Source organism: Leopardus geoffroyi, chromosome B1, assembly GCF_018350155.1.
Source record: "Leopardus geoffroyi isolate Oge1 chromosome B1, O.geoffroyi_Oge1_pat1.0, whole genome shotgun sequence".
NCBI lineage: Eukaryota > Metazoa > Chordata > Mammalia > Carnivora > Felidae > Leopardus > Leopardus geoffroyi.
Genome location: NC_059327.1, coordinates 180,240,597 through 180,263,367, shown reverse-complemented (window position 1 = coordinate 180,263,367; position 22,771 = coordinate 180,240,597). Strand labels below are relative to the sequence as shown.

At 35.3% G+C, this 22,771-nt stretch overlaps 1 protein-coding gene across 9 annotated transcripts in view; it reads left to right on the top strand.

Annotated features, from left to right (window-relative positions):
- PCDH7 (protocadherin 7) overlaps positions 1-22,771 on the top strand; it is a 427,585-nt gene that overhangs the window by 198,478 nt on the left and 206,336 nt on the right. The gene's annotated exons all lie outside the window — the stretch shown is intronic.

Here is a 22,771-nt window from a genome sequence, read left to right as displayed (position 1 = left end):
CACCTACCCAATGGGGGTCACTTTTCGGGTACCCCCATCTAGTCACTGTTGGTTTGTACTGTTTTCATTTAGACTAAATTAAATAACAAGTCAGTCTCCCATCTTTCCAAAGATGCCCAAATACTTGTTAATGGCAGGAGCGTAATCTCTCAAAACAAATGCCCCACCTATTTTTTTTTTTTTTTTCCCCTTCAGGAAGACACTCACATACCCTGGAAAGGATGCATTTCCATGGTTCTGTTTTTCAGTGTGGCACTCTTGTTGCCAGAGCTGGATTGCATTTTCTCCTTTTCTAGTCATCTGTGAAATGGCTTTGTGCCTCTCGAGTATCCCCAAGTCCACCATGCCCCCACTTTTGTAGGGCTTTACTCAGTTGTGCTTTCTCGTGGTGATTAGAGACAGCAAGTAATTACAGATGTTGTCTCCAATCAAGATGTGGGCTGCGGAAGTTTTCCAGTAAATGAGCAGCACAATCCAAAAGAATCCAAAGAAGATACTGTCCTAGACAAGAAGCAACGTCGTCTGTAGAATATAGTGGTTTAAAAAATAGGCTTTGCAACCAGATGACATCGGTTTGAATTCTGGTTTGTCCTCTTAGTAACAGTGCAGTTTTCTGACCTCTCTTAGCCCTGCTTCTTTCAATAGTAACTCATACTATTGTGGGAGAAACTAAATGAAGTAATAGCACCTAATAATTTATACTTAAATAATGGGTAGCAATAGTTTCACCATATGAACTGATGATAGAATTATTTACTATGATTCAAATAATAACGGGAAGTAATTTTGATTATTGACTTTAGGCAGATTTTACATAACACAATAGCTTAATCATGGAAGCATCAGATATGTTTAAGTATATCAAGGATCTGAAATGAAAGGAAGGGAGGATTCTATCCTCTGGCATCAAATCAATCCCATTCTCTGTGCTCTTCACCTTTCAAGGTGGGGATAAGTCATCATTACTTCCTATATTCCTTTCTCACTTTTAAAATCTTTTTACATTTATGCTCAGGGTTCCTGTTGAATGCGTATTCTTCAGGTGTGTATTTCCCTTTGAACTGCTCTAAAATATTCATACTGACAGGGAAAACAAGCTGAAAAAAGTGACCAATTAGTATGCTTACCGAACTCTCAGCCCTTTCTTTTTTAATCTCAGTATTAATAATTAACACTGATAAAATGTGTGGCCATATTACCCTTTTTATTCTAATTTGGTCCTTTAAAACTAGATCACTCTGTTGAGCCCTTATGACATTTGAGGACAGAATGAGCTCTCATCAAATCTCAAAGTGACTTTAGAGGTCAGTTAGTGTCTTTGTTGCCTTCAGACTCTCAAATCATTTGCTTATCTGAATTCCAGCACACTTGTTAGATAATGCATTCGACGTGTAGCTCCTTATTTAGTTAGGGTATTATCTCCATATTTTTTGCATCCTTTTTTTTGCAGATAGACTTTTCTGATTTTTCTCTAGAGTTATGTATAAAAATTTTGATGTTGCTGACATATGACAACACTCTTAAGCATCTTTTATGTGTCAAAGAAATGGTAGAATTTGTCTGTAAAGTGTAGTTAACCCTCAACCTCAGAAGTTAGTCCACTTATTGAGAAACTGTTTCACTTGTGTATTCTTCTTTGAGGATAAAACACACTCTGTTGTTATCTCTTCTATTGCAGCTATTTAAAAAAAATAATGTTTATTTATTTTTGACAGAGAAAGAGACAGAGTATGATCAGGGGAGGGTCAGAGAGAGAGGGAGACACAGAATCTGAAGCAGGCTCCAGGCTCTGAGCTGTCAGCACAGAGCCCGATGCGGGGCTCGAACTCACAGATCGAGAGATTATGACCTGACCCGAAGTCGGATGCTCAACCAACTAAGCCACCCAGGCGCCCCTATTTTTTTTTTTTAATTTATGAAAAGCATTATCTTTTTAAGTAAAGCAAAGTGGAATATTATCCCTGTCTCCTGTTTAATGAGGTAATTATATACTGACAAATCTGTGGTTATTTGTTTGATTCAACAAATGTGTTGAAAATAAAATATGGCCAAGGTTCTCTGAGGAAGTTGAAGTGAATGAGAAAGAATCTCTGACTTCATGGTACAAGTCCTTATGTTGGGGCGATGCAACCTTGATTTCAATAACTTCACTATAATGTGAGAGGAGGAAACTCATTAGAGGAGTTCAGAGCAGTGAAGTACCGAGAAGGGAGAGGAAAAATATACAGATGAAATGATTTCAAACGCACTTATCGGAATTTTTACATTATAAATAACTTCTTGGGCTGGGAGAAGGCCTTAAAATGTTATCTGCATTGTACCCTCTCTTTCTCCCTACCCATTTCTACATCACTTAAAAATAATTATTAAATTGGCCTGGAGGCTTCATGTTAAGCCAAAAAAGTCAAATTATGTGTTTAATTTTTCTAATCAAATTATTGTTTTTTTCCCTTTCTTTATCTTCCTTATGTTCTTGTTGCTAAATGTAATTACTTAGAAAACTCTAGAATTTATCTGGGATGAAATTGGCAGAACACTAAATCCAGGTCTAAACTACAAAACAGATTAAATTTATGTCTGTTCTCGCTCCACTTATAAATATGGATAATTGATAATAAAATGTGTGCTTTATATAAAGTTCTTTCAATTTTAATAAGGGCCTGTAAATAATTTTTTGAAGTTAATGTCTTTTCAGAAGACCAATTATATTACTCAAGTAGATGATTAGATTAAAGATTGGATTAGATTAGTTGTATTTTTTAAAAACTAATGCATTCCTTGTGCTGTGGTTGCAAATTGTTTTTGTGATTGCTATCTTAAGTTTCAAGCTAAGTTCATGGAGGTTAGTCTTTATGTCATATTCCCTTTCAATCTGAAATATGGACAAAAGGTTGCCTTGTTTCTAAATCTTATTTCGGATACATTTTTACTTAAATGCAGGTTGATTTTTTTTTGACATGAGTCTCATCATTTTGCATGCCTTCTCATTACTGTCCAAAAAGGAGAATTATAAGTTTATTACAAAATGAGGATATGTTTTAAACACATGCAAATTTAAATGCTTCCTTTAAATAGATTTTCAACCACCAAAATATGATAATCTCAAAACCCACTAATTTTTGAAACTGTATGCTCAAATGAAACTATGATGAGTGTTATATAGTGTTTTGGTAATAAAAGAGAGTAGAGCAGTGTCCTGCTGCTTAAAAACTGTCGACTCATTCATTTTTGTTGCAAAATAAATCTTGTACAAGTTTATTTCCACTCTGAAATGTTCATCATCTACATTGATGAAGTCACCAGGGGACCCACATGTGGTCTGAGAAGTGGTATGCTTCTCCGAGGTTGCATTCCTATCAGCCATAGTGCCTAGACTGAATTATGCCCATTGTTTTTATTCAGTATGAGGCTGCATTTCACCAACTCAGCAATTGTAGCAAAAGGTCATAGCAGTCATAGCTGAAAATTTTATACAATGAACAGGGAATTTAGGATATTAAGAGAATTCATCGACTTCAATAACCATTTCTTGAGCATTTACTCCGTGCCCATTCCCATGAGGGATCCAAAGGTGAATGAGACATGCTCTCTAACTTCTAATCATTTGCATATTGTGATGGAGAATGGCATGTACCAACTTAGATAATTAAAAATAAAGTCATGAGAGGGTCTATGCAGATTTTAAAATGCATGGTACCCAAACCATAGGATGATATGGGTTAGGGATATGAAAACCCACAGCCAAGCTTTGAAGGATAGGTAAGTAGAGATTTGATAAGTAGAAATATGGGCAAAGTTATAAAGAATAGTGAGTGATGCCAAGGAGACCAATCTGAGAGGGTGGCAAAACTGGGGTGCTACTTTGCCAAACGGGCAAAAATGCGAAGAATAGCCCATTTCCAGGAGAATTAATCTGATTAAGACATGTGAACTTTAAAGTACCTTTGCAAAATTCAGACAATACCTAGCAGACCATCGGAAATGTACATCTGAAATTAGGGAGTATACACAGATAGAAATATAGCCTTAGGAGTTAGTATCACCCTGGTGATTATGAAATCTTGGGAATAGTGAGACCATCTCTTGAACATTTGACACTGGGAAGAGATGATACCCAACATGGAATCTGAAAAAAATGATGAAATATAAAAAAGTAATGGAGAAGTAGGTTTCAGTGAAGGTTCCTGAGAATGATATTTTTTAAAAGCAAAAACAAAATATGGCAGGCTGAGGGGATATTTAGAATTAGGAAAGTAGTGGTTATCAAATGTCCAGTGTTGCAGAGATGAAGTAGACACGTGATCATGCGGACCTTGATAATGAAAGGAACTAGTAAACCCAACTGAGAGACATATTGTTCTCTACATTCTTCTCTTCCGCTGTGCTGTAAGCTGTTTGAGGACAGGGCCTTCACCTTGGCCTAGATATAACTGGAATAATCCCTATACACAGTTATCCAAAAAAATAGTTGAACTTAGTTGTGTGGAATAAGGGCCCAATGTTTCTGATAGAGATTCAGCAGAAGTGAAACAACTAAGAGAACTGAAGACCAGGAAATGTAGTATAAAAATACACTTAAGAATTTCTTTTTAGGTCAAACTAGACAATTATAATGTCATTATCAAAGGTGGGGGCAGGGTTGCATCCCTTGACAGTAATCTTAATTAATTTCTTATCATCTTATGCTCCTATTGTTCAGAATTATTATTTATTTTTTATGAAATTTACTGAAAGTACTACAGAGTCTGAAATTTCTGTATAGTAGCTTCCATTATATTTCCTTGAGTAATATATTAGCTACTCTTTTAAATGAGTTTTGGCCTCTTACTTTTATATTTTGCTTTATACTAGGCCATCATTTGTCCATCTCACTGGCTTGAAATTCAAATAGTGCCTGACTAATTGCATTTTTTGTGAGATCTAATAATTGATAACATTTTCCTGGTCATCATCAAAAATTTTATTTTGTGATTATGGGATTCCTGACACTATAAAAGTGCCATTAATTGTTGGTAATACTGTGCAAATAGATATGCTTCAAAACAAAATAATGAAAATAGAATTTGGTTGAGAAATAAATTCAAGCAACATAGTACAAGGACTGTCCAAATTCAGTCTATTTTATATGTAAACAACACTACAGAAATGCATGTCAAAGATGCTTACCATAGCTAGTACACCATGCAAAGGAAGAAATGCCTCCAAATATATTATGTGCAAAGACTTACTAATAACGATTTTCCGGGCAGATGTCACTTTTGATGTTGTTTTTATCTAAGGAAGGTCAACCATCAATGTCACATAAATTTATTCTCCTTTCTCTGTGTTCATTGTTGCTTAGTAGGAATTGTGAATAGGGACTTTATTGATAAAACTTGTCTTCCAGCCCAAGGTAATCTAACCAATTGCTGCATAATAATTTCTAAATAAAAATGCCACCTCTATTTAATGACACATATGTCTACTTGGCTCATCAGAAATCTCTAGAAATATCAATTTGTAGCTTCGTATATGCATTCGCCGTTGTCATGAAACTTTCAACAGATTGTATGAAAATGTAAGGTGTGCCAAGAGAAGGCTATCTGTCTGATTACCAGGTGGCCTCTAGGTTGTACCTGGAATTTTTTTCTAATCTAAAAATCCAATTTTTATCAGTGCACATTTTACCAGTGCACAGAATTGTACAAAGTCAAGGCCAGTTCTCAACAATATCACAAGATCCTGATGTCGAACTTGAGCATTAGTTTATTAAATTTTGAGGAGCGTATCCTATTCAAGAAATTGGAAAATCCCTGCTTCCTCTTCAAGACAGTACCCTTTATCTCTAAAGAGACCCAAGGAAAATCGGCAGCATTATCTCTTGAAAGATTGCCTGGTGACAAAGAGGGACTTTGTCATCCAGACCCACTGAGGCTAGATGACGCTTACTGAAACACATCCACCATTGAATGGATCATCTCCTGAAAAATAGATTGCATTGGCTCCCTAGATTCAGGGCATCTTTTAGTACTAGGTGCCAACCAAGATGCTGTGTCCCAACTTGTGTTTGTTGCTTTTGTTGTTTTCTTGCTTTCTGTTCTCTTTAAGGTCATCTCTTAAGGATTTTGCATATTCTTTCTTAAAATATGTAAATGATTTTTTCAATATCAGCTTTAAGCATGCTTATATAACCAGACTTCTTTTCATTCCTTGCTTCTGGTCTATTCTGTAAGGTGTCTTTGCACTACCTAAACATTTAACCAATTATTCATCAGAGCTATTGTTTACCTGCATAGTTACTAACAGTTCCTCTTGAGTGTGTGATATCTAACACTCACAATGGTGTATCAAAAATATCTTCTAGACATATACGTAATTTTTTAAATTGTTGTTTCTATAGTCATAATTTCTTGGATGACTCCACCTAAAAAAATTCAATCTTCAAATATATAAATACTTGAGGAAATTAAGTTTTAAGACCCAATCCTTATTTTTTCCCTTTACTTTGGTCAGGGCAATGTTAACCATACATCATCATCTTTAAATAGGTGATTGGAAGCAACGTGTTCACACAGAACTGTGTTTTATCAGAGTTCTTTGCCTTAAACTTCCTCCCCTTTATTCGGTGTGATCAATTGTGTTCAGCCTTCAGTAGTTCTTTGAGAATTCAATTTTGAGAGGCACTTCTAGTTTCCCGGACAACATTGGTTCATCTCTTTCTTCCAGAATAATGAAGATCTAAAATCTAATTCCTGCCTATTTCAGCCCCAGACTGTTTTCATCCTCTTTCGTGAAATCAGACCCACATCCTTTTCTTTTGTAGCCCATGTCTGAGGATTACCTATGTCCTCAGGATCAAGTAGCTATTAAATTAGTTCTATCAATTGTCCATGGGTTTAGAGGTCCCCATGTGTGTTTTTCTTAAGTAACCACATTTTATTTCAGAGCACAAAGTATAGGACTTTTGACTTGATTACTTAGCCTTTGCTTTTTCTTTTTTTTTTTTTTTTAAGTTTTTGAAAATACTAAAGGAAATACATTACTCTTCTTTACCCAAATGAAAAGTTCTGAATTTCTCTGACATTTCATTCCTGAAGGAGGATTAGAGGACTTTCCTACAGATTGACTCTGAGGTTTCATTTTTTTTTATTATTTTATGCATTCTAATAACCTTACTTCTTTGCCTCTCCCAACTTCACCATTCCGTGCACATTTTCTCCCTTGCAATACCTCATCTATAACATTTTGAGGATCAAATAATTCATTTTCTATACCAAAAGTCATTATATTTTGAGTCCTTTCAGACTATCAAGTTTCTATATTCCTTTTGGGATGGTTTTTAGAAGAGTCTGTCTGTCTTATAAATTTTCAAATTGAAAATTTCCGTCTTCAATCTAACTTAATTCTTCTGTGTAATAATTCAACACGTCAATGTTCTACCGTATATTTTGAGAGTAGAAGTTTGAGAGTTTGAGTCTTTGTTCAAGCTCCCTTACATCTGCAGGAAAGCAACCTGGATCAATTCACATAACATCTCGTTCACTTACAAAATGTGGACAATAATTATAATAATTACTGTCCAGTCTTCCTCAAAGGTCGTTGTTCTCAATACATATTTTTAGGGAGTTAGCATTTAATAAAATTATATCAAATTACTACTTTACTTTCTTCACTAGTCTACCTTTGCAGTTTTTTCTGGTTCTACAGCTTTTTTTTTCACATGAAATCAAACTTGTAATGTTCATAATATTCAGTAAGTGCATGATTGTTTTCTTGCCTACAAAAAACGTTCACTGGCCTCACTTATATTTTGGCATAAAGATCAGTTGTTTCTTGGTTCCTTTGGAAATCAGTATTGGTTTTCAAGGTTAGAAGCACGTGGCTCTCTATGTACTGTGAATAAATGCCAGTATTTATAATATGATTCTGCAAAAAACATAGACAAAAAATATTAATAGTTTCAAATTTATTTTCTGCAGCTAGATGGCTTCTCTCTTTAAGAAGCCTGCATATATTTTCCTGGATTTATTGTGAAAGAATAGTAAATGACAGAAACCAGTAACTCACAAAGATATTCATCAAATAATTATTAAAGATCATTCAGTGCCCAGCAGCAGAACAGTTCTTAAAGCGCTGAGATTACAGACGACTCTCAAATATTCATGGCAGTAAGAAAAGCCTTGTAAAGAGGATCGCCAATCACAGAGTAGGGATAGACTCTGCTAATTAGGCAAATGACTCATAAGGCTTATTCACTTCTCCACTTAAACTGCTAATTAAGGCAAATATATTTATAAATGTAAGAATCAACTTTTATGGGGTATTTGAGATTATTTTCAGAATATAATGCAAAACATCCCAATCACAATACAAGTCAAGCATAAAGGGTTGAAAAGATTTTATTACGTTTCTTTATTTTTGAGAGGCCGAGAGAGACAGAGCAGGAGCGGGAGAGGGGCAAAGAGGGAGGGAGACACAGAATCCGAAGCAGGCTCCCGGCTCGGAACTGTCAGCACAGAGCCCCATGCTGGGCTCGAGCGCACGAACTGTGATATCATGACCTGAGCCAAAGTCAGATGCTCAACCGACTGAGATACCCAGATGCCCAGGGCTGAAAATATTTTAAAGGGAAGTCCTCATAAAGTATCTCCAATGTCAGAGACAAATGAATTATAGACTTATTCACTCCTTGTCACAATTTAACACCCAAGGAGAGAAACACCAGAAAAGAACAATATGCCATAAAGTGGGTAATCTACTTATTTTAAGGTTTATTGGAATGCTGAAGTAGTATTGTTATTAAGTATCTAAAAATAAATGATAAAAAAGGGTAAGGAAAATTGAAATAATAAACTACTACTTTTATGGTACATTAGTGCTAACCTGACTGTTCTGCGTATTCATTTGCTTTGTAGAATCACTGAGGAAGGTAATATTATCTGCATTTTATAGATGATGAAACTGGGCAGAAGATATGTAAAATTATGGTTAATAACTGATAACACTAGGTGTTCAATACATAGTAGCTGTTATTGTTTATCTTTCTTGCTTTTTGCTATTAGCTCCACGGGTCTATTTTTGCATTACTGCATTCAAAGTTCATGAAACTTATTGCAGCTAGTACAATTATTTCTATTTTAAAAACATCTTTAAGGGGCGCCTGGGTGGCGCAGTCGGTTAAGCGTCCGACTTCAGCCAGGTCACGATCTCGCGGTCCGTGAGTTCGAGCCCCGCGTCGGGCTCTGGGCTGATGGCTCAGAGCCTGGAGCCTGTTTCCGATTCTGTGTCTCCCTCTCTCTCTGCCCCTCCCCCGTTCATGCTCTGTCTCTCTCTGTCCCAAAAATAAATAAACGTTGAAAAAAAAATCTTTAAGTAGAAAATTAGTTTTCTTTTATATTTAGTAGAAGCACTCATTTTTTTTTTTAAATGTAGTTTTGAACAAATCATTGATCTTCTTGGGTCATTGTTTAAGGAAGGCAGTAAATCCATTCCTTACCTATTTTTTCAGGGACATTAAAAGAATCTTTCTTTTTATTTGTGCGATTTATAAAAGACAATGCATTTTTTTTGTAATTTTGTAAAAGCAATATTGTATTTCATCATTAAAAATCACTCTAAATTGTGGTTTGACATAATTGTTGAGACCTGGGATCCTAAGTAACACAGTCAAGTGTTTATATCATAAAAATCAGGAAGAGGCTAATAGAGTTTTTTTCTCTTTAGAATAACAGAATAATAGACTCAATGTCATGAGCTGCTTAAAGAAATACAGTAGTCAAGATAGGGTAAGGGTTAATACCAGGTGCTTTATTCACTGGTTAAACTTGATAGTTATATTTCTTATGCCTGTATCTCATTGGTAGTGCATTCTACACACACACACACATACACACACACACACACACACACACCCCTTCACTGCACCCTCTGCCAAGGTAGGGAAGGTGCTTCCCTCATCGGGATAATGAAAACGTGTCGTAAAATACAGCATTGGAAGCCTGCTTCTGGGGTTGGTCCCATGACTTCTCCCATGTAGAAACAAATTAATTAACTTTTTAATTATGCAAACCATTCAGTAAAGTAAGCACTAAAAAGATGCTTCAACAGTTTGCTTCATACTGTTAATATTGCCTCAATAATGTTGAAAATTTCAAAATAAGCTCAAAACAGGCTAAGTGTATAAACTCTTATTAGTTTTTGTGAATGTACTCTTTGTAAGATAAATATAGGAAAATACTTTCATACCCATTTTGCTAACTTCAGAACTATTAAATTGTGTTAAATAATATGATTTTTATATTTTATAATGAAACTAGAAAATATCTTCGCTATTTAAAGACTTGGGAACACATATTTTTAACTGCAACACAAGGCCCCTGACCCCCTAGGAAATATTTATCTCAAATATGCCTATCTTTTGATCTAAATTATTGAACTCGCTTAAACTTGCTTTAGAATAAGAAGCTTACTTAGATACGTGACAAATTAAGATAAATTGGAAAAGAATTTTGGATTCACTGGCATAGCAAGTTAAAGGGCATATATATCATCCACAAAAAAGAATTTCCAAATCCCTTTCACTCAAGTATTATATCTTGTTAAATCTTTTAGTAGTAGCGAGAAGAAATGGCTTACAAAGGTAGATCGATGATTCGATTGGTGGCAGCATTTACAATATTGTAATTTGTTTTTCATGCTAAAATAAGAATATATATTTTTAATTTGACATATGGAATTGCTTCATGTATTTAGAAATATACAGACACAAAAGATGGTGCATATTTCAGTGTGAGATTAAGTAAAAATACCTGTAGAAGCTGGCATATTTAATTCGCTAATGATTGGCCTAGTCCTTAAGCAAGTGAAAAACCCCATCTGCCCCTGCTGTTTATTTTTAATTATCATATATGTTTTAACATCAGTGCCATGGTCTTTACTTCCTTCTATGGGAAGAAGGCAGGGCATTTCTGAAATGATTAAGGCAGTTCTCTTGCCTTGAAAGGGGAAAACAAGAACAGAAATGTAATATAGCTACATGGAGAGATGCCTGCCTCTGAGCTCTTTTCATTTTAGCAGGTTGAGAAATATTGCTGCATGTTATGGCTCAGACACATATTCTTTCTAAACGAAGGTTACTGCCATTGATTTCAAAGAGCAAAAGGATCCATTATAATATTTTTTGCACTTCATTTAGCTAGTCTCCTGATGGATTGGACTTCATGAACTACCTTCTACTTGATGCACCTTCCTAAACAATTTTGAGGACAAATAATTTATTTTATGGCTCACCATGAGGAAAATTTGACTTCCCAGTTGCTGCGTATTTCAGATTTTCATTTTGAAACTTATAAGCAAACGAAGGAATCTCTGCTTGTTCACTTGGGAAACACGCAGAAACACACTCGTGCATATACACGCACCATCCCTGACAAGCTGGGCTGAGAAGACGGAAGCCTATCTTGGAAAAAGTTTGAGTAATAAATTAGGTCTTCAGAAAGATTTTCTTTTGGAAATGTTCTATTAGATTACAGTCAATAGTTTCATCAGCTGTAAACATGAAAGCCTCCTACAGTATTGAGACTTTATATTTTAAAATGAGTAATATGTTCTTTAGTAAAGTAAATTTTATTAAATTGCAAATAGAAAACTGGTTGCACATGTTTCTGTAATTTTGGATAATCTTCTCTCATTCTTTATCACACCAACCTGGAATTCAATATAATTCTTTAAATAAGAGAGCAACCCAAAGACCATAAGGCTAACTTATGCCTAGAGTTTTCTAATGCCTTCTACTGCTTTTCCTCCCTCGAGAATAAGGTGTATTTCTATCTTTTCACTATACAGATTTTTGGACTGTAGTGATTAAGTTAAAACAGCTGTATGGTAATTTAGAGCATTCTCAAATATCGCCTCAAGGTTATTTCACAGGATTGCTCCAATGTTTCCTCATTTCAAAATATCCTTGACGCCTAAAGGCTCGGTTCTCCTTGCGAGAGGTTTTGTTTTTTAATATCAGCCTAAAAATCCTCGGGAACACTTAGGCCTGGAACTACTCATATCCAGCAACAGGTCTCAACAAGAAACCGTGCGTGAGACCAAAACTGCCGGAGTTGGTATTTCGAGTTTCTGTTGGAAATGTAGGATAATCTGATGTAAATGTACCAGTTATCCACAATAGCAACCTCAGCATGGTGGCCTGTGAAACCCTTCGTGCTCTTTCTGCAGTAGCACATGGCCATAACTGCCCCCTGCTTCTGTAATGCTTGTTATAAGAAAGTCCTTCTGTTACCACTAGTAATATACCTTCATGGAGGCAATGCAAGATAGACCCGACCGGTAACCGGGTTCTCTTTAATAGTGAATTGTATTCTTGTGAGACTCAGCAGAGTGATTTTCTTTCAGAGTTAAGGGTTTTATGTTGAAATAGTATTTATTTATTTATATTATTGAACAGTCTCACTGCTATGGCTAAGAAAATTGCTCCATAAAATACTTGGTAATGTAAATGTGAGAATGAAAGTTATGTATCTGGTGATTTATTAAATTTATGACTTGTTGGAACATGACTGTCTCTATAAAGACATCGAAGATACACAGTGGAGAATATTCTAGCAATGCCTTGTAAAAATGGGACGCCGTTGTAATTTGAAATCTCAAAAGCAGGAACCGCTGTAGAGGTATGCCTTCAGCATTTCTAAGTTTGCACGACCTGACGTTGCAAATCTAAATTTGATGTAGGAAATTTAGGATGTGCGTTTAGTTTGGAATGCATTCATGTGTTTATCTCTTTTGACGTATGCTATTCCCTTACCTGTTTCGTTTATTGGCAAGGAATAGGAGGGTCAGTTAAGAGTAGGAAGTTCATTGGATTTATGTTAGAGGGAAAACAGACCAAGGTTGATGAACACAAGCCTAGAATTTGAGACCACTGGTCACCCCAGAATGAGGAATATCGGCCTGTAGGCAGAGGAACTCAGGGCCATAACGAATGTCCTGGAAGTACATTTGTCATAGTGAAATATCTTTAACTTTCTTCATTTCCTAGGAATTACTTTAAATGTTTTGGTCCACATTTCAAAGAGGAGATATATATATATATATATATATATATATATATATATATATCATAAACGTAAAAAAAGTTTCTATCATCACATTTTCTGAATTGATTTTGATTGAAACTCTCTTGAGAAATTTAGTGTATTTGGCCCATAAAATTTTTACTTTGAAAAAGGGGATTTCAGGATTCTTTTTATAATAAACCCCCGTTAACGGAAATGTTAGCAGAATATTTGAAAGACTCCAAAAGCTTTAGCCACACAGTAGAAGAGTTTATGAAATTATCTTTTTATAAATAGAAAACAACAACAACAGCTAAATACAAAAGAATATTTTGTGCTTTTCATACAAATAGAATATACCGAGACAAATATTTAGTTTCTCCTTATGCAATATTCTTAAAATAGATATAGTTATTGTTTTTACAAGAAAATCCATGTGGCGTATGGCTTATTTTCAAGTCCCCTTCCCATCCAGGAAGTGTATTACTTAACTGAAATATAAAAGAACATATATGTTGGGGGTGGTAGTCAAAAAGCAGCTTCTTCACAGATATTAGCAGACCCATATGCTGTTTATTAAATTCGATGCTAGTCAACCAACCCAGAGAGCTGATTGAAATAAAAGGAAATCAGCAAATTTGCAGAAGTATGAAAACATGTGCACGTGTACTACTCACGCAGTTTTATCATCTGTCAGATTCCTCAGGAGTATACCATGTTTTTGTAGGCTTGGAATAAAACATTATGAATTCATACATATATAATGAAATAAAATATATGCTTTGAGGGAATAGCATTGCCCAAAGTTGACATTTTTGTTCATGTAATTTAAATGACAGTATTAAAAAAGGGGTTTTGTGTGTTAAGTGAATACTAACTTAGAGCATGCTTCTTATCTTTTTGGTTGTACATGAATGTGTTGAGAAGAAAATAATACCCATTTTTTTTTCTAAGCATCTGAAATGTTTTATAGTCAAAGAACAACTTACGTTTTAAAAATAAATTAAAATACATTAAGAGCAGTGTGCAAGTATTTCAAATAAAGGATAGGGTGAACAGACTGTTTTATTTTCCTTCCATTTTCCTTCCATATCTATAAATAATCGTTCCTTGAGGTTTAAAATTATAAATAACAGTACAGAGTGGAGTTATTTCAACGTTACAAAGGAAATCATCCATTTTTTTTCTTTTTCGTATTAGTAAACTCAAAATGGCTTTGCATAGCTTCTGCTAATTTTATTCAAGACTGAAGCATTTTTGACCAAAAACATGTTGCCAATTGTTAGTAGATTATTACATTTATGTGGCTAAATTCACTCCGAATTGACAACTGTTGTTTGACTTGGCAAAGTTAGAATATGGTAGTTGGTACTAAAAGGAGAGAAGTAGCAAAAAAAGTTGTAAAAAAAAGAAATATTTCAATGAGGAAACTATAAGCAAATCATGTTGTGGGGAAGGATGGTTTGAGTAAGGAGATTTTATCCTTCAGTTATCACTGAAGGTTGTTTACATCAACCCCTCCCATACAGGCATGCAAATGGGGACCAGAAAAATGGAAGTAAAAATTATCATCTAATTATTTAATTTCAGCTGTTAGGACGGTCATTTGTAAGTCCGAGATGATTAGAGCTAGGTGGAGTTAGTTACCTGCCCATTCAGACATGGAGTTTTGCTATGTCTATATTTACAGTCAGGATTTGAGAGGTTATAAAGAGCACGGTTTGATTTTTATGATATGTAATTTTTCACGAGAAAATTCTCTTGAAAATAAACTCTAGAATTATGTGTATGTGTACAGAGTAGAAGTATTTATTCATTCATTCATTTATTTATTTAATATCTTACCTTCTAGACTTCATGCTACATGAAGACAAAGACCATGTTTTCATGTTTATTATATCTCCAGCTACTAAGGCAGTGTCTGGCATAGAGTAGAGTTTCAGTAAATATATGCTGAATTAATTAAAGAGTAAATCAGTCTTCCGTCAGCCAAGGTCCACCCATGATTTCCATTGTTACCTTGGTTCTTATGCTTTATTTTCTTTGCTTGTTCTTCTGATAACAGTCTGTGTCGAACTACGGTGGTGGAGAAATTAGTCAAAATGATTGGTGTAAAACATACCACATCAGAAGAGGGACAGGCTAATCATAAAGTCTTTGTAGAGTCTTACAAACATTCTTACTTAAAATCCACATTGATCAATAGTGTGTACTACAGTTAATGATTATACATGAAATGAGATATTTATCATGTTTCATAAAGGTCTAAACCTGGGACATGGTGAAGAGTAAATGCTGTATTTCAATGTATATTTTTCTCCTGTGTCCTGGTTGATAGAACTAAGACATATAAACAGAAATATTTACTTTTGTAGTTGAGATATTATTCTTTTTAGCAGTCTATTTCAAGGACCTTGAACATCAAAGATAGCTTCTGGATGGTACACACCTAACATAGGGAAAAATTATAATATTCTTTGCATGCCATTCTCTCAATAAAAGTATTTTCTAGATAAATTGACATTGACTAGTGGACTTTATGAATCTACTAATTATCAGCTACAGGTTAAGAACATCACAATTGCTAGTTCAAATTATTCATACATTTCCCATATGGGATTGACTATATATTTATTTATATATTCATTCATTCATTTACTACTAAAATATAATTGAAATCTGACTTCAAAGACAACTAACTATAAGGTTCAGATCAAGGAGGCCCCTATATGCCACGGAAGAGACTGGTTAAATTTCTGTCTTAAGTAAATTTTCCACCATCTATGTTATTCTTGACACATTTCATTCTATATTTATGAAGATCCTGTAATATGTTGTTGTTGTTGTTGTGTTTTTTTTTTTTTTTTTTTTTTTCTAAAATGGCAGTTTGATTTACTTTCCACCCCCTGAGCGAAGATAGGATGACACTGGGTGGAAATCAAGATCGATGGGTTTGCTAACTAAGGTCTGCATGAGAAGTGATTCTCTTTGAATTTTCCAAGGTAGTTCTACTTATACTATTGCATTTTTTTAAATTTTTTTATGTTTTTTAAATATTCATTTTTGAGAGAGAGAGAGAGGTAGAGAGGTAGAGAGAGAGAGGGACAGAGCATCCGAAGTAACCTCCATACTGACAGCAGTGAGCCTTACGTGGGGCTCAAACTCATGAACTTTGAGATCATAACCTAGCCAACGTTGGACACTTAATGGACTGAGCCACCCAGATGCCCCTGTATCTCTGTTTTTTTAATCACTCATATTCACCTTGAGCTTGTGTAACAATTCTACTTCATTACTGCCCCTTCGACTCTTGTTTATAACTTCTATCCTCTCTCCCTCACCTCACTCTATAGTCTTAGCATGGTAACCAGTTCATTATCCTTCCATTTGTGTTTGTGACCAAAATTGGTATGTTACTGAATGTGATAATTAACTGTCACACGTGGACATACTTTACATATTTCATCTCACTTAATCCTTGGGACATTTTTTTTTTTACTGTTTCTTTATTTTGAGAGACAGAGAGAGGCAAACAGGGGAGGGGCAGAGAGAGAGAGGGAGAGAGAGAATCCCAAGTAGGCTCCACACCAGCAGCACAAGCTGACATGGCTCTTGAACCCACGAGTTGTGAGATAATGACCTGAGCCGACATCAAGAGTTGGGCACCCAACTGACTGAGTCACTCAGATGCCCCAAGTGGGTCATACTATTATAGCTATAAATTCTTAATTTGTAGATTTTATTTGTTCACAGGAGAGCAAATTGTGGCTCACAGATCTTAGGTGATTTGCTCAAAGTCATGCAGCCATGACTGACTGAGTCATGAGTGGCTGAGATAGAGTTTGAAGACAATCTGTCAAACAAAAGCACCATGTTCTTTCTAATTATTACAACCTGTTGTGTCTCATCGTGCCCACCCCCCCCCTTTTTTTTTTTACTGAAATGGTCTTAACCTCTTTCTTCTGCATCCCTCCCCTGCTGACCAATTTTTTCTTCAAAGCCCACTGCAGTTATGACCTCTTCTGTGAGGCCTTGCTGATGCTCTTGTCCTTAGCATTTTGTGTGTCACACATCCATATGAACATATATCCCAAACATATATCCCATAACAAAATCATCATGGGTGATTTTTTTGGTTTGAAAAAAATATGGTAATAATTTGTCATAAAAATATTTTATGTCACCATGAAATGAACCTGTTGTGGCTATTTTCAAAGATGTTTACAACTGATTATTTTTCAAGTGTCTTAGTTTAAGTTTTGAATATGATGAAAATCAATGATGATATATTCCACATAAAAACAAAAGCATTTTGGATCCTCTACAGCTTTCAAGAGTTTAGAGAAGTCCTGAAACCCAAATGTTTAAGTTCCTCTGACTGAATCAGTAACTAGCACAGATTGAACACTCATTAAATATTTGATGAGCAAAATTGAATTATCAAATTGATATAACAACATTCATTTGCAGAAATGATTAATGTCTTACGTGAGGACTTAGGCTTTCTATAATTTTACAAGCTGACTCAAACAATTATAAGTTAGGAAAAGAATGAGCAAAATCCACATTATAATGCAATTTTACAGGGGCTCCTGGGTGGCTCAGTCCTTTAAGCATCTGACTTCATCTCAGGTCATGATCTTGTGGTTTGTGAGTTGGAGTCTAGCGTCGGGCTCTGTGCTGACAGCTCAGAGCCTGGAGCCTGTTAGGATTCTGGGTCGCCCGCTCTCTTCCTGCCCCTCCCCCACTCATGCTCTGTCAACCTGTCTCTGTCTTTCCCTCTCTCCTAAAAGTAAATAAACGTTAAAAATAATTACAAAAATAAAATGTATTTTCACATTTTATTTTGATTTCTTGATTTCTTTTTAATATAATTTGTTGTCAAACTGGCTTACATGCAACACCCGGTGCTCATCCCAACAAGTGTCCTCGTCAATGCCCATCACCCACTTTCCCCTCTCCCCACATCCCCATCCACTCTCAGTTTGTTCTCTGTATTTAAGAGCCTCTTGTGGTTTGCCTCCCTCCCTCTCTGTAAAATTTTTTTCCCTTCCCTTCCCCCATGGTCTTCTGTTAAGTTTCTTAAGAGCCACATATGAGTGAAAACATGATATCTGTCCTTCTCTGGCTGACTTAAAATATTTTTACATTTTAAAGTAAACTTCAAATATTAATTATATCAATTGAGTGAAATCATGTATTAATTAAATTTAATATTGTAAATGAACATTATTCAGTGCATTAATCAACAATTAACAGTTAGACTGCTGGTTTGCATAATGGGCAGAGGGGCCCATACTATTTTTTAATGTTTATTTTGTTATTTTGAGAGAGAACGAGAGAGCGCATGGGTGGGGGAGAGGAGTGGAGAGAAAGGGAGACAGAATCCCAAGTTGACTCCACTCTCACCACAGAGCCCAATGACCGATGAGTGGTGGTGTTCGATCCCATGACCATGAGATTTCATGATCTGAGCCAAAACCAAGAGTCGGACTCCCAACTGACCAAGCCACCCAAGCACCCAAGTGGGTAATACTATCATAGCTATAGATGGTGAAATTTATAGGGAAAGCAGATTTGTAAAACATTAGGAATTTGAAAATAAGCAAAATATCATAGATTTGCTAGAAGCTTTATATAATATTTTAATGCAACTAAATTTTGAAATTTTAATAAAATTGTCAAAAAATGTATCATAACTCCAGATCTGTATATGGCAAAACTCCCATTGTCACTATGAGACTAAATGTTTAGGAAAGAGTGTGTAATATAAAATAAAATTAATGAGCATCTTCAGTAAAGAGATATTAGTTAAAGAGCAAAAGGATATTTCATGTTTTTGCTTTAGAGTTAAAGAAATTTAAACATCATATGCTAGCATTAATACACCTTATTTTGAATGCGTATATATCAAACTCATTTAAAATGCAATTCAGTATTAGTAGCTGAGGTTTACACTTAAATGCTTTTTATACTATTTCCTAATTTCTTCATTGTACAGTCATTTACCAAAGCTGGATTCTGGTAATAGCAAACATTTTTACTTAGCTGATTTATATTGCCCTTAAGCTATGCAAGCTATGCTTTTAAATCTTAGGAGTACAAAATATAACACAGGAGTCTAGAAACCCATTCTTAACACTTACTAATAAGAGCTGAATAAAAGATTAACAGCTATTCTTTTATCTTAAATCAGTTATGATTTTTACTGATTAAAATAAAACATCAGGTGCTGCCTACACAATACTATTTCCCCCTTTGCATTTTCTGGCTTTTCCTTCCTTGTGCTCTCAGTAGTTAAGTTTGACTAATAACCTCATTCAAGGTTTATATGTATAAGATATACATAATAAATAATGGACTTATAAAATAAGTACAAAATAAGATGCATTTTGCAAGGAGTTCATTGGATGATGTCATGTTTGCAAAGCACGCTTTTTTTTTAATGTATTTATTTTGAAAGAGAGAGAGTGAGTGAACGGAGGAGGGGAAGAGAGAGAGAGAGAGAGAGAATCCTAAGCACGCTCCATGATGTCAGAGCAGAGCTGTACATGGGGCTCAAACCCACAAACCCTGAGATCCAATATCAAGAGTTGGATGCTTAACTGACTGAGCCACCCAGACACCCCTGCAATAGCACCATATTACGAATGCTACAAGAACAGGTAGTGTTCCTTCTGCAAAAGTTTTCAGGTTCCACCTCTCTCCATTGCCCGAGTGGGAGATCTTAATCCTGTCATGCCAAAGTGAGCACATACAACCGGGCTGGCCTGTCCACATGCCAGCCCTGCCCATATACACTACGGACACTAACATTATATTTATTAAAATACCCTTTTTGATCATTATTTAGCCTCTATCAGCAAGAAGGAGGATGAAAGAAAATCAGAACCATCTCGTTGCCCAGAGCATGGTTTCCACAGTGTAATACACTAGACTGCTCATCTTCAGTAGAGACTTTGGGTAGGAATGTGCGAGACTGTGGGGAAGTTTTAGAGTTAGACCCAGAGCTGAAATATGTTTTCTAATTGTTAGAAAAAAAATTGTTTTTAAGATAGACCTTACAAAGAGGATAAGGAAAGCAATAGCGTTATCAGGAATGTTTACCCAGTGTGGTAAATAGTGTTTTCTCATATGTCCTTGTACCAGACACACTGGGGTTTTGAGAAAAGCTTAAAACATTAAGTAGAGAACAGCAGTCTCACGGGCCAAATCAATCTTATATTGATAGATGCATATCTTCAACATATCAAGGTGTCTTCTTCTTCTTCTTCTTCTTCTTCTTCTTCTTCTTCTTAGTTTATTAGTTTATTTTGAGAAAGAGAGAGAGAGAGAGAGAGAGAGAGAGAGAGAGAGACGGGAGGGGCAGAAAGAGAGGGAGAGAGAGAATTCCAAGCAGACTCTGCACGGCCAGTGAAGAGCCCAGCTTGGGGCTCAAACTCACTAACCAGGAGATTATGACCTGATCTGAATTCAAGAGTCAGACACTTAACCGACTGAGCCACCCAGGCGCCCCCATCAAGGTGTCATCTACTCGTCCTTCCATTGCACTGTGTATTCTGGTTGGAGTCACTTCAGACCTGCCAGCACTCAACACCCTCCTTTCCACATAATGCCTTTGGTTGCATCGGCTTTCCTTCCTGCAAACTGCTTCTTTCTTCTATCCTTTACCCTTATCCTACTCAGTCTTTGAGAAGAAGCTCAGCATCTGTCTTGTCAAAGTTTGCTCCCCTCACCTCTTCTCTTGTAACTTCCAAGCGCTACAAAGTTTGACCCTTAGTTTTGATCCCCACCTAAAGACTGGAATCCTTATGTGTATGAACCAAGACTTGTGCCTTATTCTTCTGTGTGACAGTTCAACATCGTGCTCTCTGTGCTTCCTTCACTCAGTCACACGCCCATGAGTGTGTGTATCTTACTATCAGTATTTCTACCTTGATTATATATTTTTCCAAAAATAGAAATTAGGAGAGGCTGACTTTACAATGGGCCGACCCATGGTATTCTCTCTGATGTCATTGTTGTTCCATGTATGTGACAGAGAATCCCTGTCCTTTAGGAAAAGCAGTCTCATTAAAACCCTCTAATGTCAATTCTGCTCAATAGTAATTACACGTTATCTCTCTGTCCACTTTTTATTTTCGTTTTTTTATTCAGGTGAAAATCTAGCTTCTATCGTTGTCCATAAGCAGATTCCTACCAAATACCCTCTTAGCGCCAGAGATCATTTTATTCCCCTGGCTTCTACCTCTTACATATAAAGAAAAAATAGCTCTTAATTTTGCATTATTTAATCCATAATGTTCCCTTCTCCAGTCCACGAATTCATGACTCTTTAAAATTCCAGTTTAACCTTTTCAGTTACTATTCTATGTGGTTACAGTTATTTATAAACTCAGCTATTTATAAAATCATTTTATATTACTTGTTACGTCTTGAAAAGTTGTACTATTAGTGTTATTTTGTGTTTTATGTGTGTGTATTTATTTTCCAAAATTTCTCCTAAGTATATCTTTGGCTATTTTTGTATCTTCCACAGTATAGTGCTAATTTTCGAATCTATTACATCATAATAACTATCCTTCCCAAGGTCTAAGGAAGAATTTACTATATACAAAATCCTTAGGGTATTAGGAAGCCGCAAAAAAAAAATTCTGTACTTTATGCTGCATGCAAGAACCTTATAACAAATTAAGAGCATGTGGGTCCTTTTTCTTCTGGCTTGCGAAATTCCCACATTTGGTTCTTCCAAAGACAAAATGATGATTCCAAAATACTCTTTCAGGAATATTTAAATATAGCAATAATTAGGTTTATTTTTTTTCCTTACTTTGATATTACTGGAATATGTAGGTTTTAATTTTAAGAGGGAATTTAAGGTTTAAAATATTATGTGAAATAACAATATTTTTAAAATTAAATACAAAATTTGAAGATTATGAGAAAAAACAAAGCTATAAAAATATGTTTAAACCTATCAGATACAAATTAAATTGTCTACTTTGAGGTTTTCTTTTCTTCTTTTTTTTTTTTTATTTCAACAGGTCTAGACTGCATATGCCTTCAGAATTCTTTGATGCTAATCTCTTATGATAACCAATTAGTTTCTAAATTTCTCAATTCAAGGGCTGACTAATACTGTTGCCTAATCATTAGGTGGGTCATGTTACTTTAAAAAGAGATGATGGTTAATAGTAAGCAGTGTGTCAAGAATCAGAGGAATTGAGAAATTGGAAAATTTGGAGACACCCTGTCTAAACAAGATTAAGATAAAACCAAAAGGATTATCATGCTTCTAACCCCTCAGATCTTTGTGATAGCTGCATTCCTAAATGTCAGGATTAAAGGATAGAATCACATTCAGAGTGCAGACATGTATTCATGAAAATCCCTGTCTTTAAACAAAAATTCAAGAATGTCCCAACCCGTCCATAATACACTAAGAAACGTATTGGGGTGAGGAGTCAATTTTTTTTTTTGACAAAGAAAAATTAATTCCCTCCTATTTTTAATTTTCTATAATATTTTTCTTTTCTGTTTTACTATTTTTTTTAATTTGGAATTCAAATTTTAGAGGAGCCTTGATTCGCAACAAAACTGAGAAAAAGGTACAGAGATTTCCCAGATACCACCCCCCTTCCACACATGCACAGCTTCCTCCATTATCAACAACCCCACCACAGTGGAATACGCCTTATTTTCTTCATAAAACTGTGCATATCTTTTTACAA